Source organism: Loxodonta africana, chromosome 18 (genome assembly GCF_030014295.1).
Source record: "Loxodonta africana isolate mLoxAfr1 chromosome 18, mLoxAfr1.hap2, whole genome shotgun sequence".
In the NCBI taxonomy this organism is placed as follows: Eukaryota; Metazoa; Chordata; class Mammalia; order Proboscidea; family Elephantidae; genus Loxodonta; species Loxodonta africana.
Window position 1 is genome coordinate 26620482 of NC_087359.1, and position 13061 is coordinate 26633542.

Sequence of the window (13061 nt, forward strand, 5' to 3'; positions counted from 1 at the left end):
GCTTACTGCTAATTGAATTAGAATCTTGAAAATCATTTCTAGTCTAGAATTCTATTATTCTGTTAAAAAAAAATTTAAACAGGTATACAAGTGATAATAACCCCCTTATAAATAGGAAGACCCATGTCCTGATCCAGACACAATCTTAAAGACATGCTCATTACCCATTTCCCAACATGCCCTGCCCACAAAGGAGGACTTCGGGCTCTCAGGGTGGAACTAATAAGGAAAGTAGGGGGGAGCAAACTATAAACAAGGGGGATGCATTCAAGAATTTCTGTTCAGGTGCCAGCAGAAAGATGACTTCCTTCCTTCAAGGGGCCATTTGTCTCTAAGGAAGCCATGAAAGTTGGTAAAGCCTATAAAAAGTTAGGAGGGAAAATATTTTTCCATTAAAGAGTACTAATATGCCTCCAACCACACAAGGGCTATAGGCATTTTTTTCATTTGTTTTTGTTCTGATTTGTTTTTTCAAGAGAAGCCTTACTTTTTTTAGGAATAATTTCAATTTGGGCCTAAATTTTTTAATTTGCATCAATTTAAATATTCTAAATTAGTAGTTAAGAGTATAGGCTTGAAGCCAGATCTGCCTGAGTTTGAATCCTGACAGTGCGACCTGAGGCAGTTAGGTAAACTCCCTGTGCTTCCATCTCCTTATCAATAAAATGGGGATAACGACAGTACCAATCACAAAAGATTGATGCAAGGATTAAGTGAGTTTAAATACATAAAGAAGTCCCTATGTAGTACAAACAGTTAAAGCGCTCAGCTGCTAACAGAAAGGTTGGAGATTCCAGTTTACCCAGAGGCACCTGAAAAGAAAGGCCTGGTCATCTACTTCTAAAAATTCAGCCACTGAAAACCCTATATAGCACAGTTCTACTCTGACATACATGTAAATGCCATGAGTCCGGGCCCACTCTATGGCAACTGGTAGGTAAGTAAACACGGAAAGCACTAGAACAGTGCCTGGCCCACAGTAATCACTACAGAAGTATTAACTACTGTTAACCTTTAGATCTAGACCAGCATCTAGACACTCCATGTAAGCTGGGGGTTTGCTGGTTTTGTTTTTGCTGAAACCCCAGCTGCCTGGCATAACAAGTACTTGCTGTATGACAAATTTTGTTGAGTAATATAAACTTCAAGCCAGCAACACATAAGTTCAAAGGGTAACACTACCTTTATGCTATAGCTAAAATTTGTATAAGTTTAGGCTGTAAAGTTTAGAGTTCATAGGTTTTTACATACTCTATCTCATGTGATTCAGAGAAGCTGATAGTATTAACTCCATCTTACAGACAAACTAAGTCTCAGAAGACTAAAGTGATTTGTCCAAATACACAAAGTCTGAGGTAGCACAAGAATTCTGGAAGTTAATGTTACTTCTCTTTACTCTAGACCCCACCTGGAAAGCTAGGAACGGACACACTAACCAACTCAACTCTCCTTACCTACAAATACACAAAGTTTGTTGTTGCTGTTAGGTGCTGTGGAGTCAGTTCCCACTCCTAGTAACTCTATGCACAGCAGAACAAAACACAGCCCGGTCCTCACAACAGATGTTATGCTTGAGCCCACTGCTGCAGCCACTGTGTCAATCCATTTCGTCAAGGGTCTTCCTCTTTTTCACTGACCTTCTACTTTACCAAGCATGATGTCCCTCTCCAAGGACAGATCCCTCCTGACAACGTGTCCGAGGTATGTAAGAAGCAGTCTTGCCATCTTTGCTTCTAAGGAGCACTTTGGCTGTACTTCTTCCAAGACAGATTTGTTTGTTCTTTTCGCAGTCCATGGTATATTCAACATTCTTCACCAACACCACAATTCAAAGACATCAATTCTTCTTCGGTCTTCCTTATCCATTGTCCAGCTTTCACGTGCATATGATGCGACTGAAAATACCATGGCTTGGGCCAGGTGAACTTTAGTCTTCAAAGTGACATCTTTGCTTTAGAACACTTTAAAGAGGTCCTTTGCAGCAGATTTGCCCAATGCAATGCGTCTTTTGATTTCTTGACTGCTGCTTCCATGGCTGTTGATTGTGGATCCAAGTAAAATGAAATTCTTGACAACTTCAATCTTTTCTCCGTTTATCATGATCTTGCTTATTGGTTCAGCTGTGAGGATTTTTGTTTTCTTTATGTTGAGGTGTAATCCATACTGAAGGCCGTGGTCTTTAATCTTCATTAGTGTTTAAGGTTACCAAAAGACATTATCCCATTTGCTTCAAAATAACTGGGGGGGAGGAGGGTAGACAAAACAACATTGGGTAATAGTTGATAACTGCTGAAGTTGGATAATGGGAACATGGGGATTGATTATACTCTTCTTTTCACATCTGTATGTTTGCAAGTTTCCACAAAAAATCGTTCTCATTTCGCTAGCAAGCAGTCATCTAAGATGCATCAATTGGTCTCAACCCACCTGGATCAAAGGAGAATGAAGAACACAAAGGACACAAGGCGATTACGAGCCCAAGAGACAGAAATGGCCACATGAACCAGCGACTACATCATCCTGAGACCAGAAGAACTAGATAGTGCCCAGCTACAACTGATGACACCCTTGACAGGGAACACAACAGATAACCCCTGAGGAGGCAGGAGAGCAGTGGGATGCAGACCCCAAATTCTCATAAGACCAGACTTAATGGTCTGACTGAGACTAGAAAGACCCCGGTGCTCATGGCCTCCAGACCTTCTGTTGGCCCAGGACAGGAACCATTCCCGAAGCCAACTCTTCAGACATGGGATGCTGGTGAGGAGTGAGCTTCTTGGATCAGGTGGACACTTGAAACTATGTTGGCATCTCCTGCCTGGAGGGGAGATGAGAGGGTGGAGGGGGTTAGAAGCTGGCGAAATGGACACGAAAAGAGAGAGTGAAGGGAGAGAGTGGGCTGTCTCATTGGGGGAGAGTAATTGGGAGTGTGTAGCAAGATGTATATGGGTTTTTGTGTGAGAGACTGACTTGATTTGTAAACTTTCACTTACAGCACAATAAAAATTATTAAAAGAAAAAAAAGATCGTTCTCATTTAAAAAATAAAATCTCTTGCTCCCCAACACAAACTATGCCACTTCCATCTCTTGCTGAGCACAGCTAACTGGGTGTGAGAGAAGTACCACAGCTGAGAACCTTTGCCACTTCTCAGTGTGAGGCAGAGAAGGGGGCGCTGGACAGAAAATCAGGAAGCTTCAATCTTGCTGTCGTTGTTACGTGCTGTCAAGTCGATCACAACTCAGTGCCACCCTATGTACAACAGAATGGAACACTGCCCAGACCTGTGCCATCCTCACAATCACTGCTAAATTTGAGCCCATTGATGCAATCACTGTGTCAATCCACTTCGTCAAGGGTCTTCCTCTTCTCTGCTGACCCTCTACCTTACCAAGGATGATGTCCCTCTTCAGACAACGGTCCCTTTTGATAACATGTCCAAAGTATGTGAGATAAAGTTTCGCAATCCTCCCTTTCAAGGAGCACTCTGGCTGTACTTCTTCCAAAACAGATTTGTTTGTTCTTCTGGCAGTCCATGGTATATTCGGTATTCTTCGCCAACACCGTAATTCAAATGCATCAATTCTTCCTCACCTTCCTTCCAGCTTTTGCATGCATATAAGACAAATGAAAAATACCATGGCTTGGGTTAGACACACCTTAGTCCTCAAAGTGACATCTTTGTTTTTTAAACACTTTAAAGAAGTCTTTTGCAGCAGATTTGCCCAATGCAATACATTGTTTGGTTTCTTGATGGCTGTTTCCATGGATGCTGATTGTGGATCCAAATAAAATGAAGTCCCTGACAACTTCAATCTTTTCTCTGTTTATCGTGACATAGCTTATTGGTCCAGTTGTATGGATTTCTGTTTTCTTTATGTTGAGGCGTAAGCCATACTGAAGGTTGTAGTCTTTGATCTTCATCAGGAAGTGCTTCAAGTCTTCTTCGCTTTCAGCAAGCAAGGTTGTATCATCTGCATGTAGCCAATGAATCTTCCACCAATCCTGATGTCATGTTCTCCTTCATACAGTTTAGCTTCTCAGATTATTTGCTCAGCATACAGACTAAGTATGGTGAAAGAATACACCCCTGACAAACACCTTTCTGATTTTAAGCCATACAGTATCCCCTTGTTCTGTATGAACAACTCTCCCTTGGTCTATGTACAGCTTCCGCAGGAGCACAATTAAGTGTCCTGGAATTCCCATTCTTCACAATGTTATCCATAATCTGTCATGATCCACACAATCCAATGCCTTTGCATAGTCAATAAAACACAGGGAAACATCTTCCTGGTATTCTCTGCCTCCAGCCAGGATTCATCTGACATCAGCAATGATATCCCTGGTTCCACGTCCTCTTCTGAATCCAGCTCGGATTTCCAGCAGTTCCCTGTCGATGTACTGCTGCAACTGTTTTTGAATGATCTTCACAAAATTTTACTTGTGTGTGATATTAATGATATTGTTCAATAATTTCCGCATTCTGGTGGGTCACCTTTCTTAGGAACGAGTCATCTTTCTTTGGAATAGACTAAAGCGAAGCTTCAGTCTTAGCTCTGCTTTAACTGACTGGGGGACCTCATTGATTCCTCTAACTCCTCTGGGTCTTGAACTTCCTCATCTGTTGGCCCAAATAAAATTCTAAAGTTCCTTCCAGGATTAAAATTTTAATTTAAACTTTCTACGAGTTTCTTAAACTCTACTCAGTCAAAACCAAATTCATCTTTTCTCTATCCTAAATCCCTAAGACCTGTTCTTTCCCCTCATTTCCCTACCTGATGTCCCATTCTTCCCGCCACAAAGAAAAAAAAAAAAAACTTTGCTCAAGCTATCCCTCCCTCTAAAACATCTTTTTCTTTCCATCCCTTCTCATCCTCATAGTGCATCTTGAATGCCACCTCTTTGGTTGAAACAGTCCCTGGCATCCCCAAGGGGACAGTATCACACCCTCCATTTAACCCCCAAACACTGTGTATGAACGCCTTTATAGCACCTATCAAGTTCCTATCAGTCCTTTCATTTTTTGGTGCCCCTATTCTCCTTACTGGCACAGTGGTTAAGCACTTGGCTGCTAACCAAAAGGTCAGCAGTGCAAAACCACCAGCTACTCCACGGGAGAAAGACATGGCAGTCTGCTTCCATAAAGATTTATAGCCTTGGAAACCCTATGGGGCACTTCTACTCTGTCCTATACGGTCGCTAAGAATCGAGATCGACTCGAAGGCAGTAGATTTGGTTTTTTGGTATTCTCCCTACTACATTCGTTCCTTGCAAAAGGAACAATGTTTTATTCATCTTTGTATTCCTCACTATCAGGGCTTCAAACCGGATCCTCCCAGTTCAGTCATGGCCAAGGAAGCGAAAACGGAGCAGACTCTATTTTTCAAAATTTGGGTGAACTGGAATGGGAAAAATTACAGGTTGAAGCCCGGCTAAAAACTTAATCTCTCTATTAGAAAACAAGGGCAGCAAACACACTGCATAGCAACTGAATGTCCTGCCCTCCGGATTTTGTGCAGAGGCGGAAACAACAGTACCTAGCTCAAAGATGATAGCTGACCATACCGCTCTGAATATGTGTCGCTCTCCACAGTTCTGCCCATAATCCAATCTTATGCATCAGGCTCCTGAAAGGGCTCACTATGCGTTTTCCAAGGGCTTCAACCTGCAATTTTTCCCATTCTGGTTATCGGTCTGGATCACCCAAATTTTAAAAATTCGTGTCTCTTCTGGTTTCGCTTTGTCGGCCATGACTGGATCAGTTCAAACCGGTTCAAAGCCCTGTTCGTAACAGAGCTTCCCAAAGAGTGTACCACAGCACACTGGTTTGCCACGAATGAGTTAAAGATGCCCTAGAAGGTGATGACCACACGTCCCCACGCAACCACAAAGAGCCTGTGGTGGCCAGAACCTCCAACTAGTCAAGTTTCAGATAGTCTTAAGCAGCCTCCCCTTTCAACCCAGTGCACACCATGACAATAAACTAAGAACTCAAGAGTAACCAACATAGATAGGGCACACAGTAGATACCCAATAAATATTTGTTCAATTGAATCTTAGAGTTGCCATCAACTCAACGGTACCTAACAACCACCACCACCCCCTAAGATCACTTACCATCTAGACCAGACTCTCTATGAACATATTCACTGAATATGTTCTAGTTTTCCTTTGAATTATCACATGTTTACTATCTGGTTATACGTGCCTTATCATCCAAAGCCCACATCCACCATTTTATTGCATAAGACAATAAAGAATTATGAGTAAACAATTCACCATGAAGAAACTCAACTGGCAAAATTCAACATTATAAACAAAGAAATGCAAGTGCACTAAGTACACTCTTAAATTAGCAAAAACTTTTAAGAAAAACAATGCACTTCTGCCCAGCTTATGGTGAAGTAGGTACATCCATACATCTCTGTTAGTAGTACAAACTGGTACAACATCCTTGAAAAACAATATGACAATACATGCACCAAGAGTCATCAAAATATTCATACCCTTTAACATAATAATGCCAGTCATAAACCTGTAGAGATGTAATTACTCAGAAAAAATATAACACCATTGGCCAAACTGACAAAAGAAAAACAGATGAAGCAAATAATCCAAATATGAAATGAAGTGCGGGACATTACAACAGACCCAACTGAAACAAAAGGATCATAGCAGAGTACTATGAAAAACTGTACTCCCAACAAATTTGAAAACCTAGAAAAAACGGACAAATTTCTAAAAACACACCACCTACCTTAAACTAACACAAACTGATGTAGAAAATCTAAACAGACCCATAACAAAAGACGAGACTGAAAAGGTAATAAAAAAAACTCCCAACAAAAAAAAATATCCTGGCCCAGGTGGCTTCACCGGAGAAGTCTACCGAACATTCAGAGAAGAACTACACCAGAACTACTCAAACTTTTTCAGAACATAGAAAAGGAAGGGGTACTCTGTAAGTCCAGCATAACCCTGACAGCAAAATCAGCCAAAGACACTACAAAAAAAAGAAAATTACATGAATATAGATGCAAAAATTCTCAAAAAAATTCTAGCCAACAGAATTCAGCATAACACCAAAAAATAATAAACCTCGACCAAGTGGGATTCTTACCAGGTATGCAAGGATGGTTCAACATTAAAAAATCAATCAACATAATATACCACATAGATAAAACAAAAGAAAAGAATCACATGATCATCTTAGTCAAAGTGGAAAAGGGATTTAATAAAATCCAATACCATCCCTAATTAAAACTCTCAGTAAAATAGGAATAGAAGGAAAATTCCTCGACATAATAAAGGGCACCTAAACAAAACCAACAGCCAACATCATTCGCAACAGAGAGAGGCTGAAAACATTTCCCCCTAAGAACAGGAACAAAAAAAGGGTGCCCTTTATCACCACCCCTATTTAACATTGTGCTGGAAGTTCTAGCTAGAGTAATAAGGCAAGAAAGAGAAATAAGGGGCACCCGAATCATTAAGGAAGAAGTAAAACTATCCCTATTCACAGATGATAACATATACAGAGAACCCAAAAGACTCCACAAGAAAACTACTAGAACTAACAGAAAGATTCAGCAAAGTAGCAGAATACAAGATAAACATACAAAAACCAGCTGGATTCCTATACACCAATAAAGAGAACTACGAAAAGGAAATCAGGAAAGCAATGTCATTTATAATAGCCCCTAAAAAAAAATTAAATTCTTGGAATAAATCTAACCAAGGATGTAAACAGTCTATACAAAAATACCTACAAAACACTACTGCAAGAAACCAAAAGAGACCTACATAAACGGAAAAACGTACCACACTTATGGATATTTACCTATCCGTTGTGAAAATGTCAGTTCTACCCAAAGCAATCTACAAATACAACACAATTCTGATCCAAATACCAATGGCACCCTTTAACGAGAAGGAAAAACTAATTATTCACCTTATATGGCAAGGGAAGCAGCTCCGATAAGTAAAGTACTACTGAAGAAGAACAAAGCAGGAGGCCTCGCGCAACCTGACCTCGGAACCAGCCATACAGCTACGGTACTCAAAACAGACTGAGCCCAGAACAATTAGGCGAGGCCCAGCTACCACCACTGACTGCTCTGAACGGGAACACAGTGAAGGCTCCCGGACAGAGTGGGGGAAAAATGCAGAACAAGATTCAAATTCACAAAAATAATGACCAGACTTACTGGTCTAACAGAGACTGGAAAAACCCGAGAGTATGGCTCCTGGATACCTTTTTAACTCAGTACTGAAGTCACTCCCAAGGTTCCCCTTTAGCAAAAGATCAGACATGTCTATAAGGCAAACAATAACACAGGTGAGGAACACGCTCCACAGTTCAATCATGTATATGAGACTAAATGGGCGCACCAGCCCAAACGCAAAGACAAGAAGGCAGGAAGGAACACTGGACAAATGGAAACGAGGGACCTGGGGTAGAAAGCGGAGAGTCGCGGGGTTGGCAACCAATGTCACAAAACAATTTGTGCATTAACTGTTCAATGAGAAACTAATTTGCTCTGAAAACTTTCCACCTAAAGCACTATATATATATATATATGTATACACACGCACACGTACAGGTATAAATAATAATACCTACAATGATGTGGATTAAAGTGTTAAATGAAAACCAGCAACAACATAAACACCTAACGCAAAAAGATTCAGGCAAATTATAGGAGCATGACTTCATGAAATATTTTATAATCTTTCAAAATGTAAACATACAAATTAACACTGTGAAAGCTATAACATGGAACTCTTCCATGATATAATAAACAGAAAAGTAAACAAATTATAATGAACCATACTTAAAATATATATACGCTTTTTTTTTTTTTTAAATGAACTGGCAAAAAGAAAATCAACTGTTTTAGGGTAGTAACCCTAACATTTAACAATTTACTTAATATTAATCCTTAAATGACTTTATAATTTAAAGAAGGAAAGTTCTGCCATACTTAGTAAATAGGGGTCCCAGGGCACAAACTCAATACATTTTGAAGAAGAGGGCTACCTGTCCCTTCTACTGTTCACTTTGTCCTTGACTGAGAGCTCTCATGCTCTCCAACAATGACCTATGGCTACCCCAAACCCCACCTTGCCAGGGACCAACAAGCCACCTCAATTGGTCTTCAGATCATCCCCAAGAACCTGTGGGAGAGGAATCATGCAAAACATACATACACTTAAGAAACAAAGAACCTCCTACAACCATATATTACTTTTAACAATCAGCAAGTAGCCGAGTTCAAGTTTAACTGAAAACCCTGAAAATATATATAGTATTGCCACATTAAATGTCTCTGGGGATCTCAAAGCCAACTTGCTGACTCTAGAATGGGCTGTATCACAGTTAAAAGGCAATATGGACTCATGGGCAAATCAACTGAATAGGGGCCAAAAGACCTGGGTATAGTTACAAGCAAAAAAAAGGGAATTTCTTTCTTTAAATTATAGGGGAAAAAAATTATAGTTTTATTTATTTATTTTTTTAATCCAAGAACAGAAAACTAAAAACTCTAGCTGAAAGCAGATGAGTAAAAAGTAGTTAGCATTGTTCTCGCAAATCTTATAAAGCCAGAGTCCAAATGCAGGATGGCAAATCATTTTATCAAGAGCTGAAGCTTTCTGGACCTGGAGGTGTCTAACAAAACACTACCATGGAAAACAAACCAAAAACCAACTGAGTACTAACACCCCAAAAGGACAATCTTAAATGTCACAGTTTTCCAATTCTTATGTTTTTCTGTATTATTACCATTTTCTAAGTTTAATAACGAAAGACCAAAATACTATAATGGTCCAAGATTTATTACTGTGAACAAAAGCCCAAGTCCAAACTTTAGTTTTCTTTAGTTAGCAGGCTGTTTCAGCAAAAGATAATTACGAAAGTATATGATGGAGGTAGTATAACCATTAGATAAAAAATTCAACCTTTTGTTTCTGTTGAAATGTTCTCAGTATTTAGATCCTTAAAAGTGCACATACATAAAATGAATGACAATACGTCCACAGCAGGTAACAGCGAAAACAAACAATTCAATACTTAACCAAATTCATCAGAGCGGGGGGGTGATGACTACTCAAGAATGTTGACCAAAAAACTGAAGGACCTCTCAGGTTCCTAAGAGATGCAGACTGGTTGAGCCCCTGTGCTCATCCCGAACAGAAGTGGAAGATTAACCGGACCCTCAATTCTCTTCAAACAACTCGTCTGACAAAGCAGCAGGCAGTCTCATCAGGGTCTGTTCATTATCCAGTCTGTCCCGGAAGTAGTCAGTTCAGTTAGGACCCGTACCTTCAGGTTAAGCACTGTTTCAATACCATCCTACCTCACCCGACCCTGCCCCACATCATCCTCCTCTGGCCAGACACTCTTGTCTGGATTAGATTGCTCGTCTTTTTCTCAGGTATTGCAAAGTTCTGATTTTCTCTCCTAAACCTTACTCACCTGCAGTTCACTGCACTGGGTATCACCCAAATAGCCCATCAGAGCTCTTTATAATTTCTGAAAGAGAGAGAAGGAAGTTTTAAAATACATAGTAGAAAACACAATGTGCTGATGTATCAGCTCTGAAGCATTTGTATCCAATTTTCACAGCATGTGGTCCCGTGGGCCACAGTATTTCAATAAAGTGTAGCATAACCAACACTGGACTAAGAGCCCAGAGATAAGAATTTGGCTTAATATTGCTACTACTTAGCTGTGTGACCTTGGGCAAGTCATTTAACTTCACCAGGTCTGTTTCCTCATCTGGAAAATAAAACAGACTAGATAGAAACAGCAGAGACATTACAATGGAAAGAGCACAGGCTTTTCAGATAGAATGCTAGCTCCACTACTTCTTGGCCTTATGATGCTAGATTAGTTGTTTCACGTTTTTGTTTTTTAATATTCAAAATGTTATCCTCTCCATATAATAATACACACACAAATGGATATGTGCTGATACTTTTTTTTTTTTTTTTGCACTTCGCTTTTTTCACTTAATACTGCCAATTTTATCACATACTAAATTCCACATGCACTGCCATCTAATTCTGGAGTTGATGCAATCTAATTCTGGAGTTGATTCACATTTAAGCCTAATTTTCCTCCTCTGAAAAGTAGAAATAACAACAATTACCCTGTGACTTCTTACGAGAATAAAAGGAGATAGTAACTTACAAAAAAAAAGTTTTCAATAAATATACTATGCAGCTTATCACAAAATTCAACAGACGGTAACTCATTGCCATCATTATCTCCTAGCCCTAAGATTATATGAATTTAGTTCACGAACAGTTTCTTAACAAATCAAAACTTTGCCAACCTGATGATGGAACTGTGTAAGGATTTCACTAACAGTTCAATTACAGTTATCTTAAACCGAGGGTAGTTTGAGATTAGCAACATTGTTAACATCACAGGAAATAAAAGCAGAATAGGCCCCTGCACAACATCTACACTCTGCCTCAATTACCATGTCTTCCCTGACCTCCCACTCTTATCTTTCACTATTCTCACTATATCTTGGGAAGAGAGAGCTTCCAACACTAAAGAGTACCCAACTCTTAAGTGTGGTCAGCTCAAGAAGCAGGACTAGAGATAAAAGAAAGAGAATGGAGGCTTTTTTTTGTTTTTAAACTTTACACACTCAGGTACTGCTCAAATTGGTTATCATAAGCACACATCAGTTTTGAATAAAAATAAATAAGTTTTTAAAAAAAAACTGTATTACACATATTGCCTAGTGACAGAAAGCTCGCCTTTAGGAATATTTACACCACAAGGGGAATTTCCACGGTAAAACGGCAAATTCAGAGGTGCCAAGGACACCTAAAACATGACAGGGACATTAAAAAAACTGTAAACACTCACACTTCAAAATGGTCCCATCAAAAAATACGCCGTGTATTCTTTGATGAACCTGATGATAAATTGGGTTCTTTTTTTGTTCTAAGGCAAGATGAATGTATAAACTCTGCCTTTACCAGACAACTTCCTATTCTTTTTTGGAGAAACTGATCCAATACAATTTACAAGAATAAACAAGTCAATAGGACTGTCTGGTATTATCCTGAAAATCTTTCAATCAGTTTTAGACAACTGATAGGAGTATACATACATATGTATGTGTATACACATACATACATATATATATTAGACAACTGACAGGAGTATATACACGTGTGTGTGTATATATATACACATACATATATATTAGACAACTGATAGGAGTATATATACGTACGTGTGTATATATACATATATACATATTAGACAACTGATAGGAATATATATACATATGTGTATATATACACATATTCTTCATGTTACAGCTATAATATTCTTTTTTAAAAAGGAATACTAACTCTATTAAATTATTCTCAGAAGCATCACCCTAGCCATCCTAGAAGTGATAGACCATCATGTTTTATGCTTCTTCCAGCCAAGACTACAGAAGTAATCCTGACTACACCCATCACTTTAAATGAACTGTAAGCTGGTGTGGTTACACTCTCCACAAATACCATACTCCTCTTCTAGAAAATACTTCAAAATATTACTTAGAAATCAAATTACATTTGCATGCACATTTATCTAAGTTTATAAAGCAAACCATCATAGGGATACACTTATAATTTTTTTAAGTAGTTTCTCTCCCTCTTTTGGATAACTACTGCTGATAAACTTTGCCTAAAACCTTCTAGAAACAATAGGCAAAGGACCTTATTTCTTGTGCTGGGCCCATATTTGGATCTTTTAAGTAGTCTGACAATTACAGACTAATCTGCATTTAATATTAATGCCAAGTCTACTTCTTAATCAGAGAACAAAATGCATTTATAAGATCTGGTCTACTTACTTGTAGGTCCCTCTGAAATACTTAGCCTTTCATGAATGTGCTATATATTTTTATAAACAAAGCCCTTTGCAAATATGGATGATTTCTCCTGTTTTTCTGGAATTCTTCCCCTCTCCAGTGAAACAGTGGACTGTCCATAAATGTTGACAGACTTCCAAACAACACAGGTTGAATATTTACAGCA

The 13061-nt window shown here is 39.0% G+C and overlaps 1 protein-coding gene across 3 annotated transcripts in view; it reads right to left on the reverse strand.

The window, feature by feature from the left end:
* HELZ (helicase with zinc finger) overlaps window positions 1–13061 on the reverse strand; it is a 193575-nt gene that overhangs the window by 177411 nt on the left and 3103 nt on the right. For 2 of the 3 annotated variants that reach the window (XM_064270877.1, XM_064270875.1), the window contains exon 3: window positions 10480–10536. The gene's annotated coding sequence lies outside the window, so the exon portion shown is untranslated. Of the gene's footprint in view, window positions 1–10079; window positions 10290–10479; window positions 10537–13061 lie in introns of all 3 variants that reach the window. The other variant, XM_064270876.1, reaches the window with a different exon arrangement.